The 9,407-nt window shown below is 44.3% G+C and overlaps 1 pseudogene across 1 annotated transcript; it reads right to left on the bottom strand.

Annotated features, from left to right (window-relative positions):
• Positions 1-1,889: 1,889 nt before the first annotated feature.
• LOC309378449 (stress-induced-phosphoprotein 1 pseudogene) lies at positions 1,890-3,790 on the bottom strand (annotated as a pseudogene). The gene has a single exon. The product of its transcript is annotated as a stress-induced-phosphoprotein 1 pseudogene (transcript).
• Positions 3,791-9,407: the final 5,617 nt, after the last annotated feature.

Raw genomic sequence — 9,407 nt, 5'->3', positions numbered from 1 at the left:
ATAACTGTGTTGGGAAACTGAACCTTGATTCCTAGAATTGAGACCTTTGTAGGGTTGTGGTTTTTTTGTATACTCCAGCAGCAGAAGTTGTGTTTCCATAGTGCAGAGGTTTTGGATACCGTTCCTCTCACACATCTTCTATCCTGATACTTGCAGACAGTCAGACAGTCTACATTATTTGAAAGTCATTCTAATCCCAAAAGGATCATGGGTCTTCATCATAAATTGGTGTGTGTTTTTCAGAACACAAAGCAATTTTAGCACAATATAGATTTGCTGTATAATGAAAACATGTAATTTAATCCATAGACCTGCTGTTGCTTTTGCATTGAACTTACACTTAATTTTGTTGTTGCTGCTGTTCACACTTACTGTTACCTTTACTGAGAAAAAAAGCACCAATTCATTTGCGAAACTTACTTTTAAATCTTAATGCCAACTTTTGGGGTGGTTGATCAATACATTTGTCACAATGGTGACGTTACACTACCCATAACGGATGGCTCCCTTGATCTAAAGAGGCCCCAAAGAATATTCTACTTTAATGCTTTCTGTACTGTATCTTCAGAAAGCACAAGTATTTATAATTCAGAAGCTGACTCATAGGAGCTTATTATTAATTTAGATAGCAAGGGAAAACCAGTGATGGTGTCAATTTATTCTTTGGCGTTTGCAGGTTTTTCCTGATTCCCAGCGTAGGAACGTGCTGACAAACATTAGAATATCTTACAAGTAAAACAAACATCGGAGCGCTTACTTTGCAGACACTGCCTGTAGACCCATGCCGTGGTGTTTTTCTTTCCTTCCTGTTGTAGTGATGTTCTGCTGGAAATGTAGACCTATTTGCTAGCAAAACAAACATTAATTGTCCTACTTTGCAGATACAGCCTACACACCAGATTGCCAACTTCAGCTGTGTTATTCAAAGAATTCTGCTTCCTCATCTTGAAAAGAAATTTCACTTCAAAGTCGATCTAGAAAAAGAAGAAGTATCAACATTTTCTGCCAAGTGTACCACAAACCTTGTTATTGTCACTCTAAAACATACAACAGATTGGTTGATTTTCAGGTGCAAGCCAACAATAAATCACATGGAGTAAGTGAAGTTAACTTTTTATTAGAAGAAACAGGTTTTGCTCAGGAGTGCCAGGCCTAAGAAGCAGGGCAAGTCCTCTTTGACAGGTCAAAATGGAGCACGTTCGGATTACAAAAAAAGTTCTCAAGCCAGAACACTTACTTCCGGGTTTGCAGTGTTTGGGTTCCAAGTTGTTTGAGTACCAAGGCATTTGAGAAGCAAGGTACCACTGTACATCGAGGGGCTGGTTCCGACAGTCACAGACATTAAAGTCTGGGTCAAGGATGCATATTCATATTCTGTTATTCCACCTTAATAAGGCATACAAAGCAACAGATGAGTTGTTTCTCTTTTTTTAAAAAAAACCCCCACAAAACAAACCCAAATAAATCAGATCAAACATAACCAAATAAAGCATAAAACCAATTAAGAGGCATGGAAACAATTGTTCATGAGCAGACTTAAAATAAGCCATTTGCATAAACAAAACACATCTTCTTTCTGCCATCTCTACCCAAGCTCTTCAAAATACTATCGTCTTGGTCTGTCAACTGGAAGACAGAACAGAAGGAATCAAACAGGCCTTTCTGTGGAATGTGTGAACTGGCTCCATTTTAAAGCCTTGTGTAGGAGGTGATAGGTCTGGGATGGCCTATTCACATATATGAATCATCCCTTGTTCCAATCATAAGGTGAAGGGGCATGATGTAGGAACCAGGCGCTTGTCTCTCTTACTTGAATGAGATTTGAAAAGATGTAAAAATATGAACCTGAAAGTTGGCATCATTCCATTTCTGTTATAACTGTGGAGCAGCTCACAAATGGGAATAACTGCTGAGTGGCAGAGCGATGGGGCCACAATGACTGAGAGGCCACACCCTGTGCTGGCAGGGTGCTTGATGTGAGCACACACGCATGTATATGTGCGAGAGAGACTAACACACCACTCAACTGTACAAGTCTCTGCCTCTGACAGAGGGGGTGGGGGCGCCCTTGGACTGCGTTGCCAGCATCCAGAAGTCCCAGCTGCCCTTTTCAACAGGGGAAGGAGGGAGGGCGCAGAGTCAAAATCATCACCGAATTGCAATCAAACCAACATCCATGAGCTTCTGGATTTTCTGAGCAATGACGGGATTCTTCAAGTGTTCGCTTAGGGCTTGTGGGTCTTTCTGCATCTGTTCAAGGATCAGCCTCATGGCCGGGTCACTCATGATCTGCTGCACCTCTGGGTCGGCCATGGCACGGCGCTTCACGTCCTCAGGGTTGTCATTGCGGTTGTACTGGGACATGAGGCATCGCTGGTAGCCCTCTGTAGCTTCCTTGCAGTTGGAGTCCAGCTCAAGGGCTTTCTGGTAGACATCCATGGCTTTGGTATAATCTTTCATTGCTTCCAGTGCTGCTGCCTTGCGTGTGTAGCCTTTGATGAATGTGGGTTCCAGGCAGATACATTCTTCACAGTCCTTTACTGCTAACTGGAACTCCAGCAATTTGGTGTAACAGGCAGCTCTGTTGCTGTACAGTTTGGCATCGTTGGGGTTGCGTTTGATGGCTTCTGTGTAGTGTTTCATTGCTTGTGGATAGTCCCCTTTCTGAAAACACTCATTGCCTTTGTTTTTCTCTTCCAGAGCAAGATCAGGATTTATATAGGCGACTCTTTCTTGCTCTTTCAAGATTTTCTCAGCCTGTTGACACTTTTTCAGTACATCCGGAGTCCGGTGTTCAGCCAGAGACTTGTTGTAAAACTGAATGGCTTCCTTGTACTTTTCCTCCTTGAAGTAGGAATTGCCAATCCGGGCATAAGCTTTGGCAATCTGCCGGTAATCCTCCCGGTTCTCGCGTCCCACTTCAATGGCCTGCTCACACAGTTCCCGGCACTTGTTGTAGTCCCCCTTCTCAAAATACACCGCTGCTTGGTTAGTGATGTATGTCATATTGGTTGGATCCAACTCCTTTGCTTTGTCATAATGCTTCAGGGCTACCTCAAAATCTTTCTTCTTATAAGCCTCATTCCCCAGTTCTTTCTCCTTAAGAGCCTGCTTCTTATTCTCTGGCAGGTCTTCCTCCATAGGTTCCGGCTTGGGCTCCTTCTTGGGGGGTGGTGGAGGGGGTGGAGACATCGCTTCGTCCTCATCATCTGCACTGGCCAAGTCGACTCCAAGTAGCACCCCAAGGGTTGTCATCACCCGCGGGTCCTTTAGTTTCGCCCCCAGGTCTGAAGGCTTGTTGCGGAGCTGCTCAATCAGTTCTCTGTAGCTCGGATCACTGAGCAAGCCTCTCGTGCGGGGATCACTCTCCAGCTTCTGATAAAGATTGGGCAAGTTGAAAGGGTTCATGAGAGTCCGTTCTGCATGCCTGGACTCCATGTTTTGCAGCCCTTCCTTCAACTGTGCGTTGCCTGGCTCATGTTTCAGCCCTTCTGCATATGTCTTCTTGGCCTCTTCAAAGCGGTTCAGAAATTCCAAGGCAGCTGCCTTTCGGGAATAGCCCTTGCCCCACTCTGGCTTCAGTTCAATTGTCTTGCAAGCGTCTTCCAGGGCTTTCTGATATTCGCCTTTCTTGGCATAAGCAGCAGACCGATTGCTGTACAGCACATGATTGGCAGAATCCAATTTGATGGCCTCCGAGTAGTGCTTGATAGCTTCTGCAGTGTTGCCTGAGCTCAGGGCTTTGTTACCCTTCTCTTTCAATTCATTCACCTTCTCCATGGCGCCGGCCAAGTCTGTGGATGTCCAACCATCACAGCAGACATGGAACCCAAAAGATCTGTTGAAGCACCATAGAAGGAATCTTCTTCCATAGTGGAGATGCCATAGAGAATTATCCTAATGGGAAATTGGATTTTTCCCTCCTCCAGGCATCTCTTCCCCCCGTTTTTGTAAAAAAACCCAGGAATGATAGATACGATAGAAACAAATTAGCCTTCTGCAATGAGGAGAAATTATATAATTAATTGAGAGCTCTTTTAATCTAATTAAGAACCCTTGTCTCTAAATTCGTCATAATTTGCTTCCCAAGAAAAGCACTTCAATCAAGAAAGTGAAAGGATTAAAGGGATAGAAACATATCTTCAAAGATTTTACCAAGAGCCAAGTTCTAGTCTTAGTAACTCATTTTTAGTTACAACTTCCATTTACCAGGTTTTTAAAAAATGAATTAATATGGAGCAACATAAAAATACTAGAAGCTTGCAGCCATACAATCGCCTCCTTTCTCAGTCACCTCTGCTCTTTTCTTCAAGTCTCCTTTTCCTCCTTCTGCCCTCCACTAAGATTTCTATTTCCTCGCTCCATTTTGCTTTTGGACTCTTTGCCTTTAACTTCTGGGACCTCTTTCCAGTGCTGCACAAGGACAGGAATATTTTTCAGCCCTACCTGGAGACTTCCAGGACCGATGCTGGAACCCTTTGCATGTAAAGCAAGCTGTAATACTCAGCAAATTGATTGACATAACCAAACCAGAATGTCATGACAATTGGAGGTAGTAGAGAAGTTTATGCAATTGAAGGGAATTGCTGTTCAAAATTTACCTCCAAAGATTCATAGCATTATCGAGTTGGAAGGGTCATCTAGTCAACCCTCTGCAATGCAGGAATCTCAGCTAGATCATATTTGACAGATAGCCATCTGTCTTCCAAGGAAGGAGGTTTGAAGATGGGGAGCACATCCTAATGGGATGTGCTCCCCTGCCTCTAGTCTGCAGGGATCTCATTTGTTCTCCAGTAATTCTCAAAGATGATAGAGGCTCTGAGATTACACCTGCAAAATCCTTTAGTACCCTTGGGTGCAGTTCATCAGTCCTTGGAAATTTGAATTTGTTTAAGGTAGCCACATGTTCCCTTATCACCTCTTTTCCTATCTTTGCATCGTTTATTCTGCCATCAACAGGTTGGGCTCTGCTTTCCTTTTGGGTGAAGTGAGGCACTGAGTAAGTGTTGAGCAGTTCCACTTTCTCTCTGTCACCCAAGAGCATTTCTCCATCTTCTCCACGCAACTGACCTGCTACTTGCTTGTTTTTCCTCTTGCTTTGAACATAGATGGAGAAGCATTTTAAAAATTATTTTTAACCTCTCTTGCAAACCTGATTTCATTCTGAGCTTTGGCCTGCCTGACCTTCTCCCTGCAAATGTTGGTGTATACTCTTCCTTCGCGATTTCTCTTTTCTTCCATTTCTTATACATATCCTGAAGTACTTCCATGGCAAGGCACAGTGAAGCGAGCCCTCTTGCACCTGGGCAGTTACCAAACACAAAATAAAGGGAAGGGAAGGTGGGAATCCCTGAAAAGAACTGAGACTGAGGCATGGGTGCAGCTGGTTTATATTTCTGGGAGCAGACCAGAGGGAAGAATGTGAGACAAAGTCTCCCCATGATTCGCTCTCCCAGCAGCCAGAGTGGCCAGCAAAGGAGGGAGAACTCGCTTCACTGGTTCATGCCGTGGAAGGGAGCCCCATCTGCGATGGCCATGGTGAGCCAAAATTCAGGTAAGTGGGCCTTGTCCCCCCTCCAACTTTTATCTTTGCAACAGCCCTGTGTGCTGGGCCCAGGGGTAACCCGTGAAACGCGGTCCAGGTCTGGTCCAGAATCCAAAGGTTCCACTAGGAGTCAGTCCAACAGGGCCAAGGCAGGACCCGAGGCAGGAAACCAGGCAAGGACAGGTACAGGATCTCAGGCAGGATCTAGTGTACAGCAATGTTGCTTCCGCAACCTGGGGCAGGATTCAACAGCCTTTTATCTTTGTTGGGGTAACGGCCAGTCCTGATTCCCAGGTGACTCACCTCCCTGTTTCACCCAAAGGTGAGCACTCCTCCTGCGAGTACTCAGGTCTGTCCTTCTCTCAGACCTGAGTCTCTGCAGCTCGGGAGACATCGGTGGGTTACTGGACCCAGAGGCTGCCTCAGCCTCCCTTGACCAAACCGGTAGTGGAACAGCTGTATGTAATGAGCCAGCTGAAGGCAACAAGGTAATCCTTGGCTCAGGCCCCTGACTCGACAAAGCTGGTGTTTGTTGCAGGGGTACCTGTGCAGACTAGGACTCTTCAGGATCAGGCCCCAGACTTGGTTCAGATGATGCCTGAGGCAAAGGATCTGGTGCAGACTGAGTCTCCTCTGGTTCTGACTCTGAGCCCGAGTCCCAGGCCATCATACCCTGTGCATAAGCAGCAGTTCTTGCCAAACACTGGAGGTGAGGGGATGTTGAGGGCCCAAGCCACATACAGTGTACTGGGCCCAGGAAATCCTGCTGGTGTCTCTGTTCCTAGTGGCAAGAACCTTTATAGCTCGTATTTATGCTTGCTTAACAACATATAAAATGGTGCTGTTGGGCCATTGGAATTAGAAGTCTGCAGTTGATTTTCACAGCACTTTGAATATCTGAAAACATGCTGTGAGTTTCTGAAAACACGAGTGCATCTTTTTTAAAAAACAAAACAAAAACCCTTTCTGTTGCTCTCTCTTTCATTGCAAAGTAAACACCTGTGCCAGTAGACTGATTTTCATATATTCAAATGTACACAGCTTGTCGGTCCCCAGTCCTAGAGAAAGCAAATTCTTTATTTCTTTGCAAGGAGACAAATCCCCGGCTTGCTTTTTTCTGTGCAGAAGTGAACTGTCTGTAGCTGATTCAACTTGCCTAATTCTTCAAGAATACACACCACATATAAGCCATTATCCATTTTCATTGGAAAACAGTATTAATGTGCTTGGATTTATGTTCTGTTGCTTGGAAGGAAGGAAAGGGCTAGGAATGCAGTTTAGTTGGAAATGAATAACAAAGTAGAAGACTTAAGCAGTGACAATGCCATGAATATTTAAGTTGCTGCATTTGAATGCAAGTCCTTTGGAGTGTCCATCTTTCTTTAGTTACCTTACTGCGGATGACAAACTGGTACCGATTTATCTTTATTAACTCAGGAATCTGTTTACTTGCTGTTTTTCGTTTTGTTACAATAGCATGGTTGGATGTGGGATGGAGCATTACTGGTGGGGGCTGATTAGATTTCCTTTCCTGTAAGTATGTGATTTGCAGTGAAGATCTGATAAAATCTACAGGAAAATACCAGATTAAGGCAGGTCTGTTGTCAGGGCCAATATACAAAATTGGCATTCCATAATGCGGTTAGAATCCCTGCAACAGGGTAAACTTCCATTGCTCAGTCCCAGCTCCTGCCAACCTACCAGTTCGAAAGCACATCAAAGTGCAAGTAGATAAATAGGTACTGCTCTGGCGGGAAGGTAAACGGCATTTCCGTGCACTGCTCTGGTTTGCCAGAAGCGGCTTAGTCATGCTGGCCACATGACTCGGAAGCTGTACACCAGCTCCCTCGGCCAATAAAGCGAGATGAGCGCCACAACCCCAGAGTCGTTTGCGACTGGACTTAACTGTCAGGGGTCCTTTACCCTTACCTTTTAGTGCAATGAGGTTTATCCAGGCACTGAGTCACTGGCCTCATATCTGACAAATCCCATGGTCAGAGCTGCCCATTATAAGTCACTAAGACACATGACAGGAGTCTCTTCTCCAATATTTTTCCTCTTAATGCCTTGAGACCGACCAACAGAGTTTCTCCTATTCTGCCTTGAGAGGACCACTTCCTTTTTTGGAGCACCTGCAGAGGTACTTGCCTTATTGCCCCAAGAAGGCACTCAATATTCAGAATGGTTTTTAAATGTTGTTTTCTTTATACATGGTTCACACAATGCACCCATATTATGTCATGTCCCCTAATGGGGTGAGCCAGTGTGGTGTAGTGGTTAAGAGCAGTAGACTCGTAATCTGGTGAACCAGGTTCACTTCCCTGCTCCTCCACATGCAGCTGCTGGGTGACCTTGGGCTAGTCACACTTCTCTGAAGTCTCTCAGCCCCACTGACCTCACAGAGTGTTTGTTGTGGGGGAGGAAGGGAAAGGAGAATGTTAGCCGCTTTGAGACTCCTTCGGGTAGTGATAAAGCGGGATATCAAATCCAAACTCCTCCTCTAATATGGGCTGTTTTGGATGCCAATGAAACAGAAGTCCTAGTCACTCATTTCCCCCTCACTTGAGCCATGTTCACATGTTACACTGAACACAGGTACAAGAAGTCCAGACCCATGTATAAGTGTTTGTGTGGAAGAGCATGTACTTGCTGATTTGTACAGCTCAACTATTGGGTACACAGGTGCACAAACCGCATACTTGTTGAATGTTACATAGGAATAACTTTACGGGCATACAGCTCAACTGTTGGTGTACTCAGGTACACAGATGGTACCCTTATTGAATGTAACATATGGACGTCCTTTGATTACCATTACGATTGTCACTTAGAGGTTTAATTAATTAAGATATATATTGTTAAATTTTTAAAAAATGAGAAGGGAAGGAAAAACCTATTCATCTCTCTTGTGGCAAAGGCGGCATTGACAAGAGTGGGTTGAAGAGGACTTTATCTCCTTCATCACCATCTTGTGGTGTGGGCCACTTGCCTGCTTGATTGCTTCAACTGCCCGCTTGCCTGAGCTACCAGACTCCTATTCTATCATCACAATTGCATGGCTGCCTACTGGTGGCCATGGAAACTACAGCTTGATGACATTCTTCCAATTTTATTATATGTTAAGATAATGTAATATTTGCGATGGAAAGTTGGCTCTTTCTGCCTTCTGTGTGGGCCAAGCAATGAGGAAAAGCAGGTGATGATTTCACAGCACCATGTATCCTGAAGCCAGTGCAAATTAAGGGTAATGCTAACTGACATCACTCTGAAGGGGTGATGTCACCGCTATAACTAGGAGGCCCTCTGAACAATCTCCTAAATGGGGAGTGATTTTCTTCTTGTCGTAAAATGTACCCCCAGTTTTACCTTATCCCCAGTAAATAAGTCATCTAGTATTCACAGGAAAGCACCTGTGTTGATTATACACTCCACATCCTGCGCACTGCAAGCTGTTTCAAAGCCCACCCCTACCCCCCGTCGAGCATTTTAATGCCGTAATGTTCTGAAATATTAATAATAATTCTTTGAATACAGTCAGGAAATGAGATACTCCTGACATGATGTACGTTAAAGATGATCCTTACCATTTATGGTGGGGGTGAGGGAGAATCCATAAATAAATTATTTAAATCGGGTCCACTCAATGAATAATTCAAACAGGAATAGCGTACTTAGCCATTTGTATGACAGTTACTTTAAAGAGAAAAACAATAAAAATTGGTAGCTGCTCACAGATCTTTGTAGACGCATTAAAATCCAAAATGACAGCTCGTGCTTTTTAAAATATATATATATAAACCTCATGCATAGGTGGCTCCAGTTGTAGAACAGCTGTTGAAGAAATTCAAGAGTAATAAGTAAT

Source organism: Podarcis melisellensis (assembly GCF_964234715.1).
Source record: "Podarcis melisellensis genome assembly, chromosome: 9".
Lineage (NCBI taxonomy): Eukaryota > Metazoa > Chordata > Lepidosauria > Squamata > Lacertidae > Podarcis > Podarcis melisellensis.
Note: the sequence above shows the minus strand (reverse complement) of the source record. Positions and strands in the feature narration are given on the sequence as shown.